This window comes from Oncorhynchus kisutch, linkage group LG4 (assembly GCF_002021735.2).
Source record: "Oncorhynchus kisutch isolate 150728-3 linkage group LG4, Okis_V2, whole genome shotgun sequence".
In the NCBI taxonomy this organism is placed as follows: domain Eukaryota; kingdom Metazoa; phylum Chordata; class Actinopteri; order Salmoniformes; family Salmonidae; genus Oncorhynchus; species Oncorhynchus kisutch.
In genome coordinates, this window is record NC_034177.2 from 7423102 (window position 1) to 7436261 (window position 13160).

Sequence of the window (13160 nt, forward strand, 5' to 3'; positions counted from 1 at the left end):
GTCTTTAGCTCCACATTGATCTGGTACTGGTACTCCCTGTATTTAGCTCCACATTGATCTGGTACTGGTACTCCCTGTATATAGCTCCACATTGATCTGGTACTGGTACTCCCTGTATTTAGCTCCACATTGATCTGGTACTGGTACTCCCTGTATTTAGCTCCACATTGATCTGGTACTGGTACTTCCTGTATATAGCTCCATTCTTGTGTATTTTTTATTTTTTATTGTTATTTGCTTAACTTTGCATTGTTGGGAAGAGTTCGTAAGCAAGTTGTTTACGGTAAAGTCTACATCCGTTGTATTCGGGGCATGTGACAAATCAAATTTGTCACAAAAATAGTTTTTACTTAAGGCTAGGAAGCCATAACCCAAGGCATTGACATCAAGAGTCCAATCCTTCATTGAAGTTATTTCATGCACAGATGGTTTTCTATAAATTGATTGACACCTTAGGAGGGAGGGGGGTAGGAGGGAGGGGGGGGGGTTGACTTTTCACTGACTCATCATTTCCACCACCTCAAAAAAGGAATGAGGGAGACGAAGAGGGGGAGAGAGAGAGAGATGGAAAAAGAGAGGAGAAAAGAGATATTCTGAGAGAGAGAGACAGAGAGACAGAGAGACAGAAGGGAGAGACAGGAGAGAGAGACAGAGACAGAGAGAGAGAGGGAGATATGAAGCGAGAGGGAGAGATGGAGAGACAGAGAGAGAGAGAGATGGAGAGATGGAAATAGAGCAAGATGGAAAGACAGAGAGAGAGAGAGGGAGATATGGAGAGAGAGAGAGAGAGAGAGAGATGGAGAGACAGAGAGAGAGATGGAGAGGTGGAAACACAGAGAGAGATAGAGAGACAGAGAGAGATGGAGAGATGGAGACAGATGGAGAGACCGAGAGAGAGATATGGAGAGATGGAGAGACCGAGAGAGAGAGGGAGAGACAGGAGAGAGACAGAGAGAGAGGGAGATTGAAAGGGAGACAGAGAGGGAGAGAGACAGTGAAGAGAGAGAGAGACAGGAGACAGAGGGAGAGAGAGAGCGAGAGAGCAAGAGAGAGAGACAGAAGAGAGACAGAGAGATGACGTGAGGAGGAGAAGGAAAAGCTGGCGTGCATCTCTGAATCCTCCTGATGATTTAAAACATTCTACATTCTATCATATTTAATTAATGCGACTTGCGAGGACCCCTCCCTCAGCCTTCTACCTTCCTGAGCTTAAGGGGCAGCCCTATTCTCTCCCCTCCCTCAGCCTTCTACCTTCCTGAGCTTAAGGGGCAACCCTATTCTCTCCCCTCCCTCAGCCTTCTACCTTCCTGAGCTTAAGGGGCAGCCCTATTTTCTCCCCTCTCTCAGCCGTCTAACTTCCCAGAGAAACAACACTATTCTCTTCCCTCCCTCAGCCTGTCTACCTTCCCAGAGAAACAACACCATTCTCTTCCCTCCCTCAGCCTGTCTACCTTCCTGAGCTTAGGGGGAAGCCCTATCCTCTCCCCTCCCTCAGCTGTCTACCTTCCCAGAGAAACAGCCCTACCCCTCCCTCTACCTTCCCTAAGAAACCCTGGCACAGTCAATTATGCTAATGTTTGTCAATAAATATTCAAATGTAATATGGCCAGACTACTGTGAGTGGCAGCTATAGACTTGCCTCCCAGACAAATTTGCTGCTGCTGCAGATATTAAGTGCACCTGAAAGGGCTTGCGGTGTGTCACGGGGCCCGACCATGAGGAGGGGCGGGCCTGGGGGACCTCCAGGGGGGGCTCACACGCTCTCACCCCTCGCCCCTCTCACCCCTCGTCCCTCTCTCTCCCCGACCCCTGCATCCAGATACAGAGGAGGGGAGTAGAGGGGGCTGGAGATAGGGAGGGGAGAGGAGGGAGAAGGAGAGAGGTGAACATGCGTTCTCTCTCTCTCTCTCTGCCTCTTTCTGTCTCTTTCTCTCTCTCTCTGTGTCATCTCTCTCTCCTCTCTCCTATCTCTTCTCTCTGTCTCTCTCTTTCTTTCTCTCTCTCTCTCTCTCTCTCTCTCTCTCTCTCTCTCTCTCTGTCTCTCTCTCCTCTCCATCTCTCTCCGTTTCTCTCTCTCTCTGTCTCTCTCCTCTCCATCTCTCTCCGTCTCTCTCTCAATTCAATTCAATTCAAGGGCTTTATTGGCATGGGAAACATGTGTTAACATTGCCAAAGCAAGTGAGGTAGACAACATACAAAGTGTATATATAACGTGAAAAACAACAAACATTAACAGTAAACATTACACATACAGAAGTTTCAAAACAGTAAAGACATTACAAATGTCATATTATATATATATACAGTGTTTTGACAATGTACAAATGGTTAAAGGACACAAGATAAAATAAATAAGCATAAATATGGATTGTATTTACAATGGTGTTTGTTCTTCACTGGTTGTCCTTTTCTCGTGGCAACAGGTCACAAATCTTGCTGCTGTGATGGCACGCCGTGGAATTTCACCCAGTAGATATGGGAGTTTTTCAAAATTGGATTTGTTTTTGAATTCTTTGTGGATCTGTGTAATCTGAGGGAAATATGTCTCTCTAATATGGTCATACATTGGGCAGGAGGTTAGGAAGTGCAGCTCAGTTTCCACCTCATTTTGTGGGCAGTGAGCACATAGCCTGTCTTCTCTTGAGAGCCATGTCTGCCTACGGCGGCCTTTCTCAATAGCAAGGCTATGCTCACTGAGTCTGTACATAGTCAAAGCTTTCCTTAATTTTGGGTCAGTCACAGTGGTCAGGTATTCTGCCGCTGTGTACTCTCTGTGTAGGGCCAAATAGCATTCTAGTTTGCTCTGTTTTTTTGTTAATTCTTTCCAATGTGTTAAGTAGTTATCTTTTTGTTTTCTCATGATTTGGTTGGGTCTAATTGTGCTGTTGTCCTGGGGCTCTGTAGGGTGTGTTTGTGTTTGTGAACAGAGCCCCAGGACCAGCTTGCTTAGGGGACTCTTCTCCAGGTTCATCTCTCTGTAGGTGATGGCTTTGTTATGGAAGGTTTGTGAATCGCTTCCTTTTAGGTGGTTGTAGAATTTAACGGCTCTTTTCTGGATTTTGATAATTAGTGGGTATCGGCCTAATTCTGCTCTGCATGCATTATTTGGTGTTCTACGTTGTACACGGAGGATATTTTTGCAGAATTCTGCGTGCAGAGTCTCAATTTGGTGTTTGTCCCATTTTGTGAAGTCTTGGTTGGTGAGCGGACCCCAGACCTCACAACCATAAAGGGCAATGGGCTCTATGACTGATTCAAGTATTTTTAGCCAAATCCTAATTGGTATGTTGAAATGTATGTTTCTTTTGATGGCAAAGAATGCCCTTCTTGCCTTGTCTCTCAGATCGTTCACAGCTTTGTGGAAGTTACCTGTGGCGCTGATGTTTAGGCCAAGGTATGTATAGTTTTTTGTGTGCTCTAGGGCAACAGTGTCTAGATGGAATTTGTATTTGTGGTCCTGGTGACTGGACCTTTTTTGGAACACCATTATTTTGGTCTTACTGAGATTTACTGTCAGGGCCCAGGTCTGACAGAATCTGTGCATAAGATCTAGGTGCTGCTGTAGGCCCTCCTTGGTTGGTGACAGAAGCACCAGGTCATCAGCAAACAGCAGACATTTGACTTCGGATTCTAGCAGGGGGAGGCCGGGTGCTGCAGACTTTTCTAGTGCCCGCGCCAATTCGTTGATATATATGTTGAAGAGGGTGGAGCTTAAGCTGCATCCCTGTCTAACCCCACGACCCTGTGTGAAGAAATGTGTGTGTTTTTTGCCAATTTTAACCGCACACTTGTTGTTTGTGTACATGGATTTTATAATGTCGTATGTTTTACCCCCAACATCACTTTCCATCAGTTTGTATAGCAGACCCTCATGCCAGATTGAGTCGAAGGCTTTTTTGAAATCAACAAAGCATGATAAGACTTTGCCTTTGTTTTGGTTTGTTTGGTTGTCAATTAAGGTGTGCAGGGTGAATACATGGTCTGTTGTATGGTAATTTGGTAAAAAGCCAATTTGACATTTGCTCAGTACATTGTTTTCATTGAGGAAATGTACGAGTCTGCTGTTAATAATAATGCAGAGGATTTTCCCAAGGTTACTGTTGACACATATTCCACGGTAGTTATTGGGGTCAAATTTGTCTCCACTTTTGTGGATTGGGGTGATCAGTCCTTGGTTCCAAATATTGGGGAAGATGCCAGAGCTAAGGATGATGTTAAAGAGTTTTAGTATAGCCAATTGGAATTTGTTGTCTGTATATTTGAAAATTTCATTGAGGATACCATCAACACCACAGGCCTTTTTGGGTTGGAGGGTTTTTATTTTGTCCTGTAACTCAATGTAATTGGAGAATCCAGTGGGTTCTGGTAGTCTTTAATAGTTGATTCTAAGATCTGTATTTGATCATGTATATGTTTTTGCTCTTTATTCTTTGTTATAGAGCCAAAAAGATTGGAGAAGTGGTTCACCTCTCTCTGTCTCTCTCCTCTCCATCTCTCTCCGTCTCTCTCTCTCTCTCTCTGTCTCTCTCCTCTCCATCTCTCTCTCCCTCTCTGTCTCTCCTTTTTCTCCCACTCTCTCCAGTCAGATTAATATACAGTGCCTTGCGAAAGTATTCAGCCCCCTTGAACTTTGCGAACTTTTGCCACATTTCAGGCTTCAAACATAAAGATATAAAACTGTATTTTTTTGTGAAGAATCAACAACAAGTGGGACACAATCATGAAGTGGAACGACATTTATTGGATATTTCAAACTTTTTTCACAAATCAAAAACTGAAAAATTGGGCGTGCAAAATTATTCAGCCCCTTTACTTTCAGCGCAGCAAACTCTCTCCAGAAGTTCAGTGAGGATCTCTGAATGATCCAATGTTGACCTAAATGACTAATGATGATAAATACAATCCACCTGTGTGTAATCAAGTCTCCGTATAAATGCACCTGCACTGTGATAGTCTCAGAGGTCCGTTAAAAGCGCAGAGAGCATCATGAAGAACAAGGAACACACCAGGCAGGTCCGAGATACTGTTGTGAAGAAGTTTAAAGCCGGATTTGGATACAAAAAGATTTCCCAAGCTTTAAACATCCCAAGGAGCACTGTGCAAGCGATAATATTGAAATGGAAGGAGTATCAGACCACTGCAAATCTACCAAGACCTGGCCGTCCCTCTAAACTTTCAGCTCATACAAGGAGAAGACTGATCAGAGATGCAGCCAAGAGGCCCATGATCACTCTGGATGAACTGCAGAGATCTACAGCTGAGGTGGGAGACTCTGTCCATAGGACAACAATCAGTCGTATATTGCACAAATCTGGCCTTTATGGAAGAGTGGCAAGAAGAAAGCCATTTCTTAAAAATATCCATAAAAAGTGTTGTTTAAAGTTTGCCACAAGCCACCTGGGAGACACACCAAACATGTGGAAGAAGGTGCTCTGGTCAGATGAAACCAAAATTGAACTTTTTGGCAACAATGCAAAACGTTATGTTTGGCGTAAAAGCAACACAGCTCATCACCCTGAACAAACCATCCCCACTGTCAAACATGGTGGTGGCAGCATCATGGTTTGGGCCTGCTTTTCTTCAGCAGGGACAGGGAAGATGGTTAAAATTCATGGGAAGATGGATGGAGCCAAATACAGGACCATTCTGGAAGAAAACCTGATGGAGTCTGCAAAAGACCTGAGACTGGGACGGAGATTTGTCTTCCAACAAGACAATGATCCACAACATAAAGCAAAATCTACAATGGAATGGTTCAAAAATAAACATATCCAGGTGTTAGAATGGCCAAGTCAAAGTCCAGACCTGAATCCAATCGAGAATCTGTGGAAAGAACTGAAAACTGCTGTTCACAAATGCTCTCCATCCAACCTCACTGAGCTCGAGCTGTTTTGCAAGGAGGAATGGGAAAAAATGTCAGTCTCTCGATGTGCAAAACTGATAGAGACATACCCCAAGCGACTTACAGCTGTAATCGCAGCAAAAGGTGGCGTTACAAAGTATTAACTTAAGGGGGCTGAATAATTTTGCACGCCCAATTTTTCAGTTTTTGATTTGTTAAAAAAGTTTGAAATATCCAATAAATGTCGTTCCACTTCATGATTGTGTCCCACTTGTTGTTGATTCTTCACAAAAAAATACAGTTTTATATCTTTATGTTTGAAGCCTGAAATGTGGCAAAAGGTCGCAAAGTTCAAGGGGGCCGAATACTTTCGCAAGGCACTGTAATGGTTTGTTTAAAAAGTTTGCATGTTTTACAAGAATAACGATTTCCATAATAATCCTGTTTATACGGACACATCTGAAATCAGGCTACCAAAACATTCGACCACACAACCATGTTGTTTTTGCTAAGCCTATGTGTGTGTGGACATGTAAAGTTTGTATGTAAAACCTATATCTAAGATACATACAGTGTCTTCAGAAAGTGTTCATACCCTTTGACCTTTCCCACATTTTGTTACAGTCTGAATTTAAAATAGCTTACATTTGGTTTTTTTGTAACACAATACCCCATAATGTCAAAGTGGAATTATGTTTTTAGACATTTTTACTGATTAATAGTCAATATGGCAAGTTATGGCAAGCCTCTATTAGTTCAGAAGTAAAGAAAAGTCACATAATAAGTTGCATTGAACTCAATATGTGTGAAATAATAGTGTTTAACATGATTTTGAACGACTACCTCATCTCTGTACCCCACACATACAATCATCTGTAAGGTCCCTCATCTCTGTACCCCACACATACAATTATCTGTAAGGTCCCTCATCTCTGTACCCCACACATACAATAATCTGTAAGGTCCCTCAGTCGAGCACTGAATTTCAAACACAAATTAAACCACAAAGAGGTTTTCCAATGCCTCGCAAAGAAGGACACCTATTGGTAGATTGGCAAAGTCACTACAAAGACACAGGCGTCCTTACTACAATAACTCAGTTGATTTCAACATGAGACCAATAGTGACTTTAAAACAGTTACACAGTTTAATGGCTGTGATAGGAGAAAACTGAGGAGGGTTCAACAACATTGTAGTTACTCCACAATACTAACCTTATTGTTAGTAGGGAAAAAAAGTAATCCTGTACAGAATACAAATATTCCAAAACATGCATCCTGTTTGAAACAAGGCACTAAAGTAATACTGCAAAAAAATGTGTCAAAAGAAATGTTTGTCTTGAATACAAAGTTTTTTGTTTGGGGCAAATTCAAAACAACACATCACTGAGTACCATGGGGGCTGGGATTAAAAATGAAAATGAATTAAATAAAAATACAGCCAAACACATTTCACGACAAGAGAGACAACACAAAGAGAGACCTAAGACAACGACATGGCACGGCAGCAACACAATTTTTAGTCAACGAGGCATGTCAGTTAAGAACTAATTATTATTTTCAATGACAGCCTAGGAACCGTGTGTTAACTGCCTTGTTCGGAGGGGCAGAACGACTGATTTATACCATGTCAGCTCGTGGATTCGATCTTGCAACCTTTCAGTTACTAGTTCAACGCTCTAAACACTAGGCTACCTGCCGCGCATGACGACAAAGCATGGTAGACAACAAAGGAGAGAGAGAGAAGGCATAGTAAGGACATCTGACATCATAGTAAGGACATCTGACATCATAGTAAAAGGACATCTGACATCATAGTAAAAGGGCATCTTATGACATCATAGTAAGGACATCTGACATCATAGTAAAAGGACATCTTATGACATCATAGTAAGGACATCTGACATCATAGTAAGGACATCTGACATCATAGTAAAAGGACATCTTATGACATCATAGTAAGGACATCTGACATCATAGTAAGGACATCTGACATCATAGTAAAAGGGCATCTTATGACATCATAGTAAGGACATCTGACATCATAGTAAAAGGACATCTTATGACATCATAGTAAGGACATCTGACATCATAGTAAGGACATCTGACATCATAGTAAAAGGACATCTTATGACATCATAGTAAGGACATCTGACATCATAGTAAGGACATCTGACATCATAGTAAAAGGACATCTTATGACATCATAGTAAGGACATCTGACATCATAGTAAAAGGACATCTTATGACATCATAGTAAGGACATCTGACATCATAGTAAGGAATCTTCTGACATCATAGTAAGGACATCTTATGACATCAAAGTAAGGACATCTGACATCATAGTAAGGACATCTGACATCATAGTAAGGACATCTTATGACATCATACTAAAGACATCATCTGAGCTGTCTGTCAAGTAGAAGATGCCAATTGAGAAAATCTTTTTTTTTTTTTACTTTCCAAAAGATGTTCATTCATCCACACAATACATGTCTCTCACCTCAACTTCAGTATACACTGCATAGGAGTGTGTAGTGTGAGATCAACCACTAGCTGGACCAGTCACCTGTTGTACTTCATTGTATGAATGAATGAATGAATTACATTTTATTTTAGTATCAAATCGCCAATTGGCAACCCATCCCTTATGGGATTAATTGACACAAACAAACATTGCAATAATTCACTGTGGTAATGAAATGATCATTCTTCTTCCTGTATTCTCTGCATCGCATAAAGAGTGAAAAAAATAAACATTCAAATCAATACATAATAGTCAATGACATCCCTAGAGCAGTACAATAATATATATATATATATATACAGTGAGGGAAAAAAGTATTTGATCCCCTGCCGATTTTGTACATTTGCCCACTGACAAAGAAATGATCCTTCTATAATTTTAATGGGAGGTTTATTTATGATGTTTGGCAACTCGAACCTTCAGCTCCCTCCACAGATTTTCTATGGGATTAAGGTCTGGAGACTGACTAGGCCACTCCAGGACCTTAATGTGCTTCTTCATGAGCCACTCCTTTGTTGCCTTGGCCGTGTGTTTTGGGTCATTGTCATGCTGGAATACCCACCCACGACCCATTTTCAATGCCCTGGCTGAGGGAAGGAGGTTCTCACCCAAGATTTGACGGTACATGGCCCCATCCATCGTCCCTTTGTTGCGGTGAAGTTGTCCTGTCTCCTTAACAGAAAAACACCCCCAAAGCATAATGTTTTCACCTCCATGTTTGACAGTGGGGATGGTGTTCTTGGGGTCATAGGCAGCATTCCTCCTCCTCCAAACATGGCGAGTTGAGTTGATGCCAAAGAGCTCCATTTTGGTCTCATCTGACCACAACACTTTTACCCAGTTGTCCTCTGAATCATTCAGATGTTCATTGGAAAACTTCAGATGGGCATGTATATGTGCTTTGTTGAGCAGGGGGACCTTGTGGGCGCTGCAGGATTTCAGTCCTTTACGGCGTAGTGTGTTACCAATTGTTTTCTTGGTGACTATGGTCCCAGCTGCCTTGAGATCATTGACAAGATCCTCCCGTGTAGTTCTGGGCTGATTCCTCACCGTTCTCATGATCATTGCAACTCCACGAGGTGAGATCTTGCATGGAGCACCAGGCCGAGGGAGATTGACAGTTCTTTTGTGTTTCTTCCATTTGCAAATAATCACACATTCCAGCCTTGTGTAGGTCTACAATCTTGTCCCTGACATCCTTGGAGAGCTCTCTGGCCTTGGCCATGGTAGAGAGTTTGGAATCTTATTGATTGATTGCTTCTTTGGACAGGTGTCTTTTATACAAACTGAGATTAGGAGCACTCCCTTTAAGAGTGTGCTCCTAATCTCAGCTAGTTACCTGTATAAAAGACACCTGGGAGCCAGAAATCTTTCTGATTGAGAGGGGGTCAAATACTCATTAAAATGCAAATCAATTTATAACATTTTTGACATGCGTTTTTCAGGATTTTTTTGTTGTTATTCTGTCTCTCACTGTTCAAATAAACCTACCATTAAAATTATAGAAGGATCATTTCTTTGTCAGTGGGCAAACATACAAAATCAGCAGGGGATCAAATACTTTTTTCCCTCACTGTACATCCTGTATATACACACACACACACACATGCATGCATACATACATACATAACATAACATAACATAACATAACATAACATAACATATCATAACATAACATAACATATCATAACATAACACAAACATAACATAACATAACATAACACAAACATAACATAACATAACATATCATAACATACCACAAACATAACATAACATAACATAACATAACATAACATAACACAAACATAACATAACATAACATATCATAACATAACACAAACATAACATAACATAACATATACATAACATATACATATACATAACATAACATATACATATACATTACATAACATAACATAACATAACATATACATATACATAACATATACATATACATTACATAACATATACATTACATAACATATACATAACATAACATAACATAACATAACATAACATATACATATACATAACATAACATATACATAACATATACATATACATTACATAACATATACATAACATATACATATACATAACATATACATAACATAACATAACACAAACATAACATATACATAACATAACATATACATATACATAACATATACATAACATATACATATACATATACATATACATAACATAACATAACATAACATATACATATACATAACATATACATATACATAACATATACATATACATAACATATACATAACATAACATAACATAACATATACATAACATATACATATACATAACATAACATAACATAACATAACATAACATAACATAACATATACATAACATAACATAACATATACATATACATAACATAACATAACATAACATAACATAACATAACATAACATATACATATACATAACATATACATATACATAACATATACATATACATAACATATACATAACATATACATAACATATACATATACATAACATAACATAACATAACATATACATATACATAACATAACATAACATAACATAACATATACATAACATATACATATACATAACATATACATATACATAACATAACATATACATATACATAACATATACATAACATAACATAACATAACATATACATAACATATACATATACATAACATATACATAACATATACATAACATATACATATACATAACATAACATAACATAACATATACATATACATAACATAACATAACATAACATAACATAACATAACATATACATATACATAACATAACATAACATAACATAACATATACATAACATATACATATACATAACATATACATATACATAACATATACATAACATATACATAACATATACATATACATAACATAACATAACATAACATATACATATACATAACATAACATAACATAACATAACATAACATAACATATACATATACATATACATATACATAACATAACATAACATAACATAACATATACATATACATATACATAACATAACATAACATAACATAACATATACATATACATATACATAACATAACATAACATATACATATACATAACATATACATATACATAACATATACATAACATATACATAACATATACATAACATATACATAACATAACATAACATAACATAACATATACATAACATAACATATACATATACATATACATAACATAACATATACATATACATATACATAACATATACATATACATATACATATACATAACATAACATAACATAACATATACATATACATAACATAACATAACATAACATAACATAACATATACATATACATAACATAACATAACATAACATAACATATACATAACATATACATATACATAACATATACATATACATAACATATACATAACATATACATAACATATACATAACATAACATAACATAACATATACATATACATAACATAACATATACATATACATAACATATACATATACATAACATAACATAACATATACATATACATAACATAACATATACATATACATAACATATACATATACATATACATAACATATACATATACATAACATATACATATACATAACATATACATATACATATACATATACATAACATAACATATACATATACATAACATATACATATAACATATACATATACATAACATATACATAACATATACATATACATAACATATACATATACATAACATACATAACATATACATATACATAACATAACGATACATATACATAACATATACATAACATATACATAACATACATACATATACATAACATATACATAACATAACATATACATAACATAACATAACATATACATAACATAACATAACATATACATAACATAACATAACATATACATAACATAACATAACATATACATATACATAACATATACATAACATATACATATACATAACATATACATAACATAACATATACATAACATAACATAACATAACCATAACATAACATATACATACATAACATAACATATACATAACATATACATATACATAACATAACATAACATACATAACATATACATAAACATAACATATACATATACATAACATATACATATACATAACATATACATAACATATACATATACATAACATATACATAACATAACATAACATAACATATACATATACATAACATAACATAACATATACATAACATATACATATACATAACATAACATAACATAACATATACATATACATATACATAACATAACATAACATAACATATACATATACATAACATAACATATACATAACATATACATATACATAACATAACATAACATATACATATACATAACATAACATAACATATACATAACATAACATAACATAACATATACATAACATATACATATACATAACATAACATATACATAACATATACATAACATAACATAACATAACATATACATAACATAACGTATCATAACATAACATAACATAACATAACTTATACATAACATAACACATACATATACAAATAAATAAATACTGAAAAAATAGGGAAAAAAGAAACAGAAGTCATTTGAACCCAGTCTGACACAAAGAGACGATTCATGTGGGAGACAAGCCTATACACAATCTATATACACACGCCGTTACCCAACATGCTATTAGGGTACTGCTTGGGCTACAACATGCTATTATAGTACTGCTTGGGCTACAACATGCTA

At 36.7% G+C, this 13160-nt stretch overlaps 1 protein-coding gene across 2 annotated transcripts in view; it reads left to right on the forward strand.

The window, feature by feature from the left end:
- LOC109875740 (nuclear receptor subfamily 5 group A member 2) overlaps positions 1–13160 on the forward strand; it is a 162185-nt gene that overhangs the window by 110848 nt on the left and 38177 nt on the right. The gene's annotated exons all lie outside the window — the stretch shown is intronic.